The sequence below is a fragment of the Helianthus annuus genome, chromosome 5 (genome assembly GCF_002127325.2).
Source record: "Helianthus annuus cultivar XRQ/B chromosome 5, HanXRQr2.0-SUNRISE, whole genome shotgun sequence".
Classification (NCBI taxonomy): Eukaryota; Viridiplantae; Streptophyta; class Magnoliopsida; order Asterales; family Asteraceae; genus Helianthus; species Helianthus annuus.
The window spans coordinates 42,975,743-42,989,997 of record NC_035437.2 but is presented as its reverse complement, the minus strand read 5'-3'; the positions used below and the strand labels follow the sequence as shown (position 1 = coordinate 42,989,997).

Here is a 14,255-nt window from a genome sequence, read left to right as displayed (position 1 = left end):
GTTAAACAACTATTAAGAGTTGCATAAATGCCTGTGATTTTGACTAGCTAGGTTACAGGATTTAATTAAAATGAGATTATTATTTTTAATCCCATCCCTTGGTGGGTTTAGATCATCCTTTGAATTATACAGGTTTAAAACCTGATTTGTAAACTAAGTTCATATTAACCAAACACTTTACTTATGAATCAAAACATATCTCCATTTCATACCAGCTAAACAACACCATGGAGAATGAAATACGATGAGTTGGTGAGAGCGGAATTGGTTTCATTCCTTCCAAATTCTGGGATTAGCTCATTACAACTACAGCATTTCATTATACCCAAGTAACACTCTATATACATCATATATTTGTTTTCATCTATCTATTTTACAAAGACCAAATGCAACAATCCTGAAAATACCACAAGAACTCAAAATAAGTAAGCTACACTCTGCAATTGATCAATATATTTGTTTTCATCTATCTGTTTTACAAAGATCAAATGAAGAGCTAACATTTTCATAGTTCAATGAATAAAAATTTTACAGAAAACAAACAAGAAATCACATAAAGTTGTATTAACCATAAAGATTTCTGGTACAAAAAGAAAGAAAACTTGAAAGTGTAGCAAAAAACAGGCAGAAATTCATCGAAGTGTATTAAATTCATTGAACCTCGTCACCAAGCAAAACTAACATTGTTATTTAAAATTTGAGTATAATTGTTTAGGTAGAAGGAGTGTTGTAAGAATCGCTAGTCGGTCAATATTATTCGGGATTAATAGCGATTAATCGAATTGTGGTTTTTATATATAATTTTTAGTTATATATATACACTCACATTTTTATATGTAGTTTTTTTAATATAGATATGTTTTAATCCCTGATTTACCCATTTTTTAAGTAATCAGTGGGAATTTATAAGGTTTGGTTGAAATTTGGTTGGGATCTGGTCAAAATTTGGCTAGAATAGAACCGCCATTGACCGCCTAACGATTAATCAGTAAACCTCCAATTAACGATTAATCGGAGACTAATCGTGAATTTTACAACCACAGGTAAAAGTTTTGGATATGTACAAGAAACCCAACTTAAAAACAATATCATAGCCTGCTACCTATGAATCCTAATCAAAATTTTGATTAATAAAGCAGATCAAAAACCATATAAAGTAACAGGACATAGCAAACTCAGATCCGTGAATAATTAAAATCATTTTGTTGAATAGAATGAGGCTCGGATCTGTAAAAATAATCGGTACAGATAGGATAAAACCTCCATGGCTGCAATAATCACGGCGGTAACGAATGTATCTAGCCCGTTGAACCACCCCGTACAGTATAAAAACCGGTTTTTAAAACATTGGATATATCCACCGCCGGAAAATTGCCCCGCCAAGATTCGGTATATCTCAACTACTGCCGATTCACTCAGACGACTAGAAATTCATCATCATTGCCTCTTTTATAAAGAGTTAACTACACAGATAGTCCCACAAATTACATAGATTAAAAGAAATTTGCCGTTAAAAAAAATATATATTTCTTATAGATGTAAATCTAAAGCAGAAGGGCGGTTAAAACAGTTGGGACAAAATCGAGAATCATAGGCGACGAAGGGGGTTCAACCACCCTTCACAAACATCCCTTCCCTCCGTTACCTCATTTCTTTATCGTCTGAGGTTTTCTCTTCGCCCCAAACCCTAGATTCAACAAGATGAGTGTTTTTTATATTCAGTTTATCATGTCTGTTTTGCCATTATTGTTAATTTTATTTACATGTTTACCATCACCTCCCTATCTTATTTAACTAATTATATTTTTATTTTTACTTTTTAAACGGTAAACTTGAATCACTGAGGGACCACTAAAGTATTATTGTGTCATCAACGGAATCACCCGATCATTTCTTCACTAGACTATAATGCTTACAAAATTGAATTTAGATAAATAAGAGTTTTTTTACATATGAACCCCTTCCAAAAGGATTTATTATATATTTCCTTCAATAAAAAAATAAATTACATATTTCTCTCTCCTAAACCATATGAATTACATATTTCTATTTTCATTAAAATTACTCTTATTAATTCCTATGTTACGTTAATTTTATTAAATGACTAATTACATATTTCTCCTTTCTATCTTTAATTCTCACCACTCCTCTTTGGTTTGTTTTTATGAGTGAGAATCAAATAAAAAGTTTATTTTGGCTAGAAAGTATAGAAAACAATAGAATTAGGACATGTGACAAAATTTAAAATAAAGAAAAATGGTATTTTAGTCAATCTTTCTTCCTTTTCTTCCCAGTAACCATCAAAACTCACCATCTTCAACCATTTCTTCACTTTCTATCTCAATAATCACTACATTATAGCGCAATTTTCGTCACCAATCAATGATTCAAACACCCGATCAACGTGTTCTTCAGCTTTTTTTGAAGAAAACCCAGTTTAATTTCATACAAAATCTCGTTTTTTTTCCGGTGATTTTGAAGATAATTACTCGATCCGTTCGATTCGATCTGTGATAAGTATTTCAATCATTCAAATTTCGTCAATCGTTGAAGAAACCGACTTCGATCCATGTAAGAAATTCTTTAATTTCATTTTTATTATCTGGGTTTTTGATTTAGTCATTGCGTTTTACGATCTTGGCGGGGGCCCGGGGGCAGCGCCTCTGGTAGCAGTATGGATGGCAATGGGTCGGGTTTGGGACGGGTTTAGGTAATCCCAAACCCAAACCCGGTTAGATAAGCTTGTCCCAAACCCGTCCCAAAACCCGTCGGGTTTCTAGTGGGTAAATACCCATCGGGTATCGGGTATACCCACGGGTTTCGGGTAAATCCGTTAATTTAAAAAGATTACTCATTGGGTATACTAATCTCAAAACCCTTTGAGTATCTATCGGGTAACTACTAACCGGTTACATTTTGTATTGTCATTATAAAAATATAAATCAAATAACTACAATGTATACGGAATAGAATACCTATTTGTGTAAAAATGGATGTATCATATATATACATATTTAATAATATAAAAGAAAATATATCGGGTATACAATCGGGTAAACGGGTACACTTTATCGGGTAATTGGTTCGGGTAAACGGGTATATCACTAAATCCCAAACCCGTCCCAAACCCGCGAAAAAAATAAAAAATATTCCCAAACCCGTCCCAAACCCGATTAACTAACCCCAAACCCGTCCCAAATATGTCGGGTTTCGGGTTTACCCAACGGGTTCGGGTTTGATTGCCATCCCTAGGTAGCAGGGTCCCAGGGGCGGCAGCCCCTGGCGGGGTCCAAGGGGCAGAGCCCCTGGCTGGGGTTGATTTTTTCGATTAAATTGCTTTAATAAAAATGCATCAGGAAATTTAATTTTCTGTAAATTGTCTCTGGAAAACTGCATTCGTAGACAGTCTTTTGATCTCCTACTTCCTGGTTCAGACAATTCACAGACAAAACTATTGTCCTGGTTTAATGCGTTTTAGAGAGAAAACACTTTCTTTGGTGTTTTTAGGATTGCGTTTAGAACCAAGACATTTTTATGTGTTTTCTGGCCATTGCGTTTTAGAAAAACACATTTTTTAAGTGTTTTTAGTCATTGCGTTTTAGGTAAAACACATTTTTAGGTGTTTTCAGTCCATTGCGTTTTAGAGAGAACACTTTCTTTTGTTTTTTAGGCCATTACGTTTTAGAAATGAGACATTTTTAAGTGTTTTCTAGTCATTGCGTTTTATAAATAAGACATTTCTTTGTGTTTTTGGTGTATTGCGTTTTAGGTAAAACACATTTTTATGTGTTTTCAGTCCATTGCTTTTAGAAAACAGACATTTTAAGTGTTTTTTAGCCATTGCGTTTTAGAAATAGGACATTTCTTTGTGTTTTTTGTGCATTGCGTTTTAGGTAAAACATATTTTTATGTGTTTTCAGTCCATTGCGTTTTAGAAAGTACACTTTCTTTTGTGTTTTTAGACTATTGCGTTTTAGAAATAAGACATTTCTTTGTGTTTTCTGGCCATTGCGTTTTACAAATAAGACATTTCTTTTTGTTTTTGGTGCATTGCGTTTTAAAAAAATGTCATTTTTTAGGTTTTTTTTTTCATTGCGTTTTACGTAACTGGGTTTTAAAAAAAAATCGAAAATATAGCAATAGTATATTCGTTTTAAAGATAAAAAACGCTCGTTTTTTGGTGCAATTTTTATAAAAAAATTAATGTCGTATGAAAGAGTTATTAACGTTTAAATAATGAGGGGGAATTGGAGGAGAGAGAAACTATTACCTTGGATTGACTAGAATGCCCCTAAATAAACCCACGCTCCTCTTTTCTTCCCTTCAATTTCCCTCATTTAATCTTAGCACTTGATTAACTAAATGGATGGTCAAGATTACTTCCTAGCCTTCGTAGCCAAATAAATTTCCTATTATATCCTAACCCTTGTTTTTATTACTCTCAATATGTAAGCCATAGATGCATCATCAACCATACTCGAGGGCATAGCTTCTCACATCCTTACTACCCATCATCACATGTTCATATACTTCCTCATTTGGTGGATGCTTCATATACTTCCTCATTTGGTGGATGCTGCTTCACTTCTTTTTACCTCAAGTTCATGTATAATAATCATGTTCTCTTTCTGCGCTTGTTAAAGTTCAGCTTGTAACAACCATGTGTAGTGGTATAACACTATAATGCCCCCACCATGGGGCGTTTTGCGCCATATGGCGTCCTAGTCAGCAAGGGGGCATTATAGCAAAAGTGGTGTAGTGGTATAATGCCCCATAATGCCCCATTCAATCATTTTACAATCATTTCACATTTATTTTTTTTTTAATTTAAAACATAAAATAACCTTCATTAATTTAAAAATAAAATTACATTACTTGAAAAAAAAAATAAAAAAAAAACTTAAAAAAAACCGAAAGTAAAAAAAAAAAGCAGAAAATAAAAAAAAAACGAAAAAAAACTGAAAAAAATAAAAAAAAACATAAAAAAAATAATATGATCTAGAGTCCATATTTTTCTTTAATTTTTTGGCGACGCATTTGCGCAAGGATCAACGCATCGCCTTGTAGGTGGTCGATAGGTTTGGACAAAAACTCGATGTCCTTTTCCATTTGCCTCGCCTCTTGCATCTCGTTAATTTTTTTTTGTTTCGGCCATTCGTTCCTTCATAATTTCATAACGTTGGTGGCCGAGATCTCGAATGTCTTGGAGACGACGGTTCATCTCCTCGAAATCATCCTTTAACTCGAGATCGGAAGACGACTCGAGCGTTTTTTTCCCGGCTCCCTTTCTTCTACCGCCGGTTCGGGCCAACTCTTCTTGAATGCCCTCGTCCACCGCCTCGTTTAAATCAACATTGCGGGCATCCGATGTCGGAGTTGACGGGTCAACGGAGGATGATGTTTTTGACCTTTTAGCCCGACGTCTACTACTAGACGTCATTGGGTTAACTACCGCCCACTTTGGACTTTTTCGAAGTAGCTCCCAACACTTGTAGTACGTGAAAGGGCCTTTTGTCCTCTCGAACTCCTCCAAACTCTTCGTTAAAACCCCCACGTCACCTTCACCGCTCGGGCGATTATCGTAGTTACGTTGGAAGACTTCTTGAAACCCATGACACTTGTTGTTGATGTCGGTCCATTTGCTAGAAATTGAGTCTTTGTCCCGATGTTCGCCTTGACCCCACGTGCTAAAGAAGAGTGCACGAACCCTATCCCAAAAAACCGGGCCCGTTTGAAAGTTTGCTACAAAAAAAAAAAATAATAATAAGTTGTTTGTTAAAAAATAAAATAACAAAGTAAGTAAAATAATATTTATATAAAATAGTTACCGGTCTCTTCGTCCTCCGAAATGTCGACATACGCCCGAGTCAACGCGTATTCCTCTTCCTTCGTCCATTTGATTATATTTTATGTACGCCTCGGTGCGTCCTTATCTTTCTTCTTATGCGACCTTTTGCCGCGTTTCGATGTTTCTTGCACCGGTTCGGGTTGCGTCTCCGGTACGACTTCCACATCGGGTTCGGCTTCGGGTTGTGACGGTTGAGACCCGCCGGCTTGACCATAGCCGAAAGTTGGAGGAACAAACGGAGGGGCGCCACTTAAGTAAGCCGCGTAAGTTAAAAAGCTCGGGTCCATTTCTTGAAGGTTGAATGGGGTTTGCGGTTGGGTTGTGTTCGGGTTTGCGGGTCTAGCGGGGACACCAAAAGGAGGGCGGAAAGGATGCATGATTGTATAAAAATAAGAAGAAAGTGGGTTTTTTTTATAAAAGTTGGAAGAAAGTGGGAGAGATAGTGAGTTTTTGTATAAAAAATGGTGTGAATGTGGGGTAAATATATATAGTGGGAATTATTTTAAATTAAAAAAAAATAATAAAGAATATTACCGTTTGAACAACGGTCGGATTTTTGGTGGCCCCACATGTTTAAGCGTTATTTTTAAAACACCGGCCCCCTTTTTTTTCGAAAATAACGCCTGAAAACGCCCCCTGTAATGGGGGGTTGGGCGTTATAGGGCGTTTTCGGGCAATTTTTTAAAAAAAAAAACGCCCCATTACGCTTGGTCTAAGAATGATCTTGTATCAACTCTCTAGTCTTCATTGTGCCACTTCTGTCGTTGTCATATTCAATTGATTAATGCATTCGTATCACAGATAATTTCTAGAATGATTCACACCTTAAGACTTGTACATAACTTAATACTTGCTATTTCCCTCGTGACTCACTTCTTCATCATCCATTAACTTGCTTCAATCAATCAACCCTTTGTCATTTCACTAAATATCCAATCAATTTGATTTATTACATTTTAAATAGTTTGATACATACATGGGTCAACCCATACCAAGTTAGCAAGAACCCGACCCATTCCATAAACATACATACATCCGTGTTCAATAGGATATGGATCAAATCCACTTAAACTAAAAAAGCCAAACTCAAAAATCTGTGTTGTTCCGCTATAATGCTATGTTTTATATAATCAAGCAAGAGAAGACAAAATCGCCATGTCGGTAAGAGTCTACTACACATCTTTCCCATTGCCAAACCCAACTCCCAGATGAGTCCTTTAGATAAAGGCAACAATTTACAACTATATGGTGTACCAGTTACATCGCGCCTCTGCCTCTTTGCCTTACTGTAGATTCATGAAGAATATCTCCTCTGAAAGTAACACCATAAAGTGTATGTTCAATTGGTTGAAGAATATATTAATTTCAATATTGTTTGTTCAACAAAACGCTAAAGATCAAAATTTGAATTTTTTTAAGGACTTGAACATTATAGGTTTCATTCATATTCCAAACGAATTCTTGTAGTTCAAAAAATAGATGCAGAAAATGCTTCGACTTTGAAAAAGTAGTCGCAATTTGAAGAGGGCTGACTATGTGAAGAAGGAACATATTTATCATCACCCTGCAAAAACAAAGAAAGCCCTTCCGACTTAACATGTTGAAGTGGTAGAAAAGTTGAAAGAAGAGAAAGTCATAAGTCCATTTAGGGTTCAGAGTAACTACCAAATTGTTGTTTTGTACCCAATAAGTTAAAAGGATGAACTATATATAATAATCTAACAAGAAGAAAATGCAAAAGATGATCATTGGCGCATCAAGAAAACTCTTCTACTGTAATTTTTGCAAATAGACTTCAATGAATTGAAATACTTTGACTCAAATCTCAAGGCATTAAGGTCTCAAGTTTTGAAAAAAAAAAAAAAATGAATAACTATTGCAAGAGATTATATCCCAGGGAGAATTGAGATACTGTGTTGCTTGTCAGAATTGTAAAAGAGAAACAACTCAAAAGAAATTTTATGTTTACAAGAATAAATTACAGTGAAATGAAAATGAAATCTTACATTCTACAAGAGTGTATGATCTTCACCAAGCTCACTCATGTTATTCACAGATCCCACATCATTATGCATATACCACCTCTCAATCTTCATCATAACAGAACTTAGATTTAAAATGCTGGAAAATAAACTATAAGCAACAAAATGCAAATGTCTTGACCCTACTTGTATGCCTTGACAAGTGATATTGTATGAATTAACGAAGAAAGGAACTCTTTTTTTATGTTCTTCCTCGATCTTTTTCTTGTAAAGTTGTTATGCTCAGTTCCTTGAATGATCCTCAGATTGGAGATATAAAAGTGATTGTCAGATCGACCTTTCAAAGAGTAAATGAAACCTTTCTTATTTGCACTTCTTTTGGTTATGTTCTTTAGGTACCTTTTCTTGTTTCAAAGACTTCACATGAATCTTTAATGCATATTCGTTATCAAGTCAAAAGAGAAACCTAAGGTTGACCAAATACTTGACTCCACCATTAGTCGGACATCACCAGCCATTTCAGACCAGATGTTAGCCGTCCTAAAGGTTGCTTTAGCCTGTGTCAATATCTCCCCTCCCCTGATGCAATGAGGAAAACTAAGGCCAGGTGTGGGTGCTTTCAGGCATTTTTCTATGGTTAGGGAATTAATACAACTCTTAATTAAAAATCATGTATAGCAATAGCACCATGATATTGTTTCCTACTGATACGATACACGTATCTTTCACCTCAATCATAGTAGCGCAGGGTCTTATATAAAATTTCACCTCAACCATAGGTAATGTTACAAGTATCTTGGTTCGGTCAATTACCTGTCCAGTTCCGGTCACAGAACTAGTGAATAATAACACTGCTAACCCAATGATAAATACTACATTTCAAAAACCATCCGAGGTTAAAAGGGGAACGCCCTTTAACCAGTTGAATCCAAAATCAAAAAGTTTAACGGCCCGAGTCCTAACAGATCATTTTATAACGTTTTGGGTCTCTATGTTTTAGCGCTTTTAACCACCTGAGTCCAAAATAAAACGTACAAATGTTACAAATTGGACTCAAAACATTATAAAATGAGTGGTTAGGGACTCAGAGCGTTAAACTTTTTTATTTTAGACTCAAGTGACTAAAACCATTAAAACACACACAAAAATAAATTTACTCAAAAAAAAATGTGACAAACATGACTCGGATCCGTGAATAATTAAAAACAATTTTGTTAAAAAAAAGAACGAGGCTCAGATCTGTAGAAACAATCAACCAGTGCAAATAGGATAAAACCTCCATGGCTGCAATAATGAAATTGCCCTGCCAAGATTCGGAATATCTCAAGGCTGCACCGATTTTACTCAGACAACTAGAAATTCATCATCATCATCGCCCCTTTTATTATAAAGAGTAAATTACATAATTCGTCCCTGAGGATCATACCCTACCCTTCCTTGGGTGAGTATATGTATGAATTCATGTAAGGTTGTACTATTATCTATACTATATATAAAAGCATATCCGAAGGACCACTTAAGGTAATTTGCCGTAGTACGAGTAGGATGATATTACATAGATGGAGGATCCAATATGAGTGATGACTGGAGAACAAAGCGTAGTAGTAGCAGTTAAAACATTTGCCGTTAAAAAAAAAAAAAGGAAAAGGGTGGTTAAAAGAGGGGGCAAAATCGAAAATCATAGGCGACGGAGAGGGTTCAACCACCCTTGAGAACATCCCTTCCCTCCGTTGCCTCCTTTCTTCTTTGTTGTCTGAGTTATTTGTGTTTGCCCCAACCCTAGATGCAACAAGATAATGACTTTTTATAGTGGGTTTACTCATTCTACAACTGAATTACCTTTTTTTTTGTCACAGTATTTGTTTTTTTTTTTTTTTTTTTTTTTACCATTAGTTGTATCTATGACCAACTATATTTGTTACAGGGGATACGGTTCATAAGAAAATAATAATTGGAATCGTGTATTCATTTGAATTTTTAGTATTATCTATGTATAACGTGAGAGAAAACTTTAATTTGTGGTATTATCTATGTATAATGCGAGAGAAAACTTGAGTCAGTTACGAGTTATTTTATCATCTTATTATAGTTATTACACATATGTATTAATTGGTTATCACGGTTTTCTATGTAGTCAGTCATATAACCAATTAACCATCTTAGTTATCCCAATTATATGTATATCTATTTATAGTTTATTGTAATTCTTGTTAGTGAATGCGTCTGTCGACTTCGTCTTGTATCGAGTCTTGTCTTAGAATGATAGATCAGGGCACGTAGTTCGAGAAAACATGTAATTCCGCTTGAGAGATGTAATTCCGTTTGAAAGTTGCATAGGTAATTCCGCACAGAATCTTAATTCCGCTTGGAATCTTAATTCCGCTTGGAACCTTTCAAACGGAATCAGTGGGCTATAAATACCCCCCTCCAAGCGAAATTAGATAGAACTTTTCCGGTTTGTGCAACGAAGTGCTGCCGAAGTGTCGTCTCGCTGTAAATTGTCATCAAATCAATAAAAACGACAGTTAATGAGTATATTGTGCTGAATTGACCTCAGAACGATTGTTTCCGCCTTTCGTCTTGAGTATAAACTCTTCTGATCGACTCGTTCGGGTCTGAAAACGATCCTACATGTGGTATCAGAGCTCAGGAGGAAGAGTTCATACCAATTCAGCTGCAAATTCTGATTTCTACACCTTCTTTTTCAAATTAAACAAATTTTTACGGTCAAAATGCTTTGATTTTTGAACATCATGTGCGCTTTACTGTTTTAACAAACCCTAGAAAGTTTCAGAACTAAAAACGGCCTATAACTTGATCAATTTGACAATTTTCAGTTCGAGAGGATGACATCAGCATAATTTCGCACGAGATTAGGGTTAATTCCGCTCCAGAAAGTTAATTCCGTTTGAAAGTTCACACGGAATTAGGTAATTCCGTTTCTGGTGGTAATTTCGTTTGGGTAATTTCGCTCGAAATTAGTGATTCCGTTTCTGTGACATAATTCCGTTTGAGTTGGTTCACGCGGAATTAGTAATTCCGCTTGAAAAGTCTGATCTTGTTTGATAATTCCGCACGGAATTAGAAATTCCGTTTGAAAAAGTGTCATCTCAAACGAAATTAGGGTATTTCGTGTGAACTGTGTAATTTCGCTTCAAAGCTATTTCCGTTTGGACTAGGTGATTTCGTTTGGAGAGTAATTCCGTTTGAAAGAACTGTTTTGTGAAATTTGAAAATCCGTAACATGGAAGAGGAATTTTATAACGCCTTTGCTACCCCGATCACGGTTACTCAGCAGACAATGTTGGAAAATGAAACAGGGACGATGCAAAAACTGCCTAAGCTCGTGAACATTGAGGAGTATAAAGGTTGGGAAGGACGTTTTGAAAACTGGGTTCAAGAAAATTATTTGGATGCTTGGGAATGTGTAGAGACGAAATATGTTAGACCAACGAATGACGATGAAGAGGAAATTGCGATTAAAGATATGAGTACTGATGATAAAAAGAAATACAAGAATGAAAAAATGATGTTGAGTCTATTGCAACAAGCTGTGAAAGAAGATATCTTGGTATTATTGCAACATAATGGGAGTGCATATTCGATCTGGAAAGCATTAAGATCTAAGTTTGTTGGAAGTCAAGAAATGATCAAGAACAAGAAATCGCTTCTGAAAAAAGAGTTTGATCTGTTTCGTGGTTTGAAGAATGAAAGTACAAAACAAATAATTGAAAGATACTGCAATTTGTTGGTAAACACGAGGAGGGTGAGCATCAATAAGGACAATGAGGAGTTGATTGAGAAATTAGCAGATGCGTTGCCACACGAGACTTGGGGCACATATCTCATGATGCTAAGGAACAAGAAAGGTTTTAGCAATCTGACACTTAGCAAGTTCATTGAAAAAATTGAGGCTCAAGAGATGGAGCAGAGAAAGATCTCAAGAATGAAAGATTTCGATGGTGAGCAAGACATTGGGCTTTATTACAAAGCAGGATTGAATGACAAATCTACCAATATGTCACCAAAGGTTGAAACGACATTCAATGCAAAGAGTTCATCTGGTGGATCATCCAAAGGATCAAACATCAACACAAGTTTTTCATCATATCCATCATTTGATCCGAACATTTCAACAAAGAAAAATGGCAAGAAGCTTCAATGCAACATTGTATTGAATCTTGAAAATGATCAGAAATATTATGAAGAACTTGCCAAAAGTCATATTTCTTTGTTAGGAACTGTGGTTGGAGTCGTATGGTAGTTTTGTTGCTGGTCGGATCGGGAATCCAATGCTTACAAAAGAGGATTACAATCAGATCGATGCTGAGGAAATGGAATTGATGGATACTAAATGGTGTTTGGCAAGTGTGTTAAGACGAGCTGAAAAATTTAAGCAGATCACAGGAAGAGATGATTTACGTGAAGCTAATGTTTCTACTTTAGGTTTTGATAAATCTAAAGTTACTTGTTTTCGTTGTAGGGAAAAAGGACACTTCAAGAGGGAATGCACTAATCGTGAAGCAAGTGGAGCTCAAAATCCGTTCAACAACAATGATTACTACCGGAAGGCCATATATCATCAAGTTGCTCAACAACAACAAGAACCACAAGTGGCACATGGTAGAAAAGTGATTGAAGAATCTTCAAAGAGAGTTTGTCTGGTGAATCAAGATGATCAAACAGCTTCAACAAGTTTCAATTGGGACAAATATGTTTCAGCTGATGGAAAAGCATGTTTGATAGATCAAGATGATGAAAAATTACTAGAAGGGTTTAGCTGGGAAAATTTCAATTGGGATGACTATGATCCAAACAAAACTTCAAGTCACAAAGCTTTTGTTGCTCGGATTGAAGAAGATAGTGATGATGGTACTGATTATTATGCTAAAAGAATGGCTAAGCACTTGAAACAGATGGCAGAAAGTGATAGTGAAGATGAGAAAGATAAAAAGAAAAAGAAGAATGTCAAAACACCGGTCAGCAGTGATGATGAAGATGTTCCGGTGGTTAGAAGAAAAGTGAAAGAAGTTCCAACTTTCAAGATTGATGAAGAAGCGGATGCAAAGAAGAGTCCAGTGATTTGTGAAAACTGTGAAGCTGTAAAGAAACAAAATAGTACGTTGATTCACAACATGAACAGGTTGAAAGAATCTTATGATGTGCTGAACAAAGCCATGAATATGTACAATGAAACAAGTGAAGAACAGGCAATAGCAATGAAGACACTTCAAGGAGCGTTCATGATAAAGCAAAAAGTTGTGAACAATTACATCGAGAAGTGTGCTGCTCTAGAACAAAAACTGGAGACTCAAAGAATTGAAATAGAAAGAGTTAATCGTTTATTAAAAAGTTACTCATGTACTTCTTATGTCATTGACAGGATTTATCCAACTGTTGAAGGCATGAAGGCATTTGAGGATGATGAAGTAACTGAAGAACAGAAAGTTTCTGAAGAAAAGACTCTTGAAAAGAAGAAAGAAAAGAAGAAGGATACTAAAGTAAAGACATCTGGTAAGAAACAAGGTGTTAGTTACAACAAGTGTCCACCCCCGCTTGAAATGGATATTCTCCAAGAAATCCAAATTCATAAAGAGTCAAAAAGGCAACAAACTTACAGTGGGAGTCAGAGTCTTCAGTCAATTTGCCAGAAAATATTGATGTCACGTTCACATCGTCTGACACTGATCAACAATCTCAATTAATGAAGAAAGTGGTGGATCATGTGTTAGATAACGATGAAACGGAGGAGTCAAAGTCGGAGTCTATGTCGGAGTCAAAGTCTGAGTCCAGCCCTCCGAGTCAAATTAACAAACAGGGAAAAAGAGTATACAATAAAGAGTTCCTGTTATCAAAATCTAATTTGAATGATGAAACATTTAAAGTGGCATATACTTTGAATGATTCTGACAAATTATATTCTGATGAGGAATTTCCAATAAGAGGTGTCAAAACCGAACTGATCAAAAAGATTTTCAAACTAACAGAAATTAATATTTCTGAAATAAAAGATGTAAATCTTTTGGAAAAACCTAAAAAATACACCTCAAGAGTTCAACAAAGAGAAAACAAGAAAAAAGGTTACAGTTCTGGTTCTGGTTATCGAAAGAAACCAAACCATAACGGCAATTTCAAAAAGAAAGGATTAGGATGTATTCCACCAGAAAATCAGAAAAATGAAAAATATGTTCGAGATTTTAAATCAAAAATGTTATTTGTTTCAGGTACATCATCTGAAGAAGAGAAAGAAAATCTATTCAGAAAACAGTCAAACAGAGAATTCCTTGCAAAGAAGCAAGAAGAGATTAAGAAGAAAGTTGTTCAGATGAAAGAAACGAGAACCTGTTTCCAATGCAACATAGTTGGTCATATTGCCAAGGATTGTTCTAAGGCAATTCAATCAAAACAGGGAGTGTCTCGCAAAC

General features: G+C 35.5%; 1 long non-coding RNA gene across 2 annotated transcripts; it reads right to left on the bottom strand.

Moving 5' to 3' along the window:
• Nucleotides 1–6,844: 6,844 nt before the first annotated feature.
• LOC110939915 lies at nt 6,845–9,606 on the bottom strand. 2 transcript variants are annotated; one of them, XR_002592599.2, is made up of 2 exons: nt 7,855–9,606; nt 6,845–7,412 (listed from the first exon to the last, which is right to left on the bottom strand). It is a non-coding gene; the product is annotated as an uncharacterized LOC110939915 (long non-coding RNA). The 2 variants fall into 2 exon arrangements; XR_004893765.1 differs by having other exon boundaries at nt 6,845–7,160.
• Between the last annotated feature and the right edge of the window lie 4,649 nt (nt 9,607–14,255).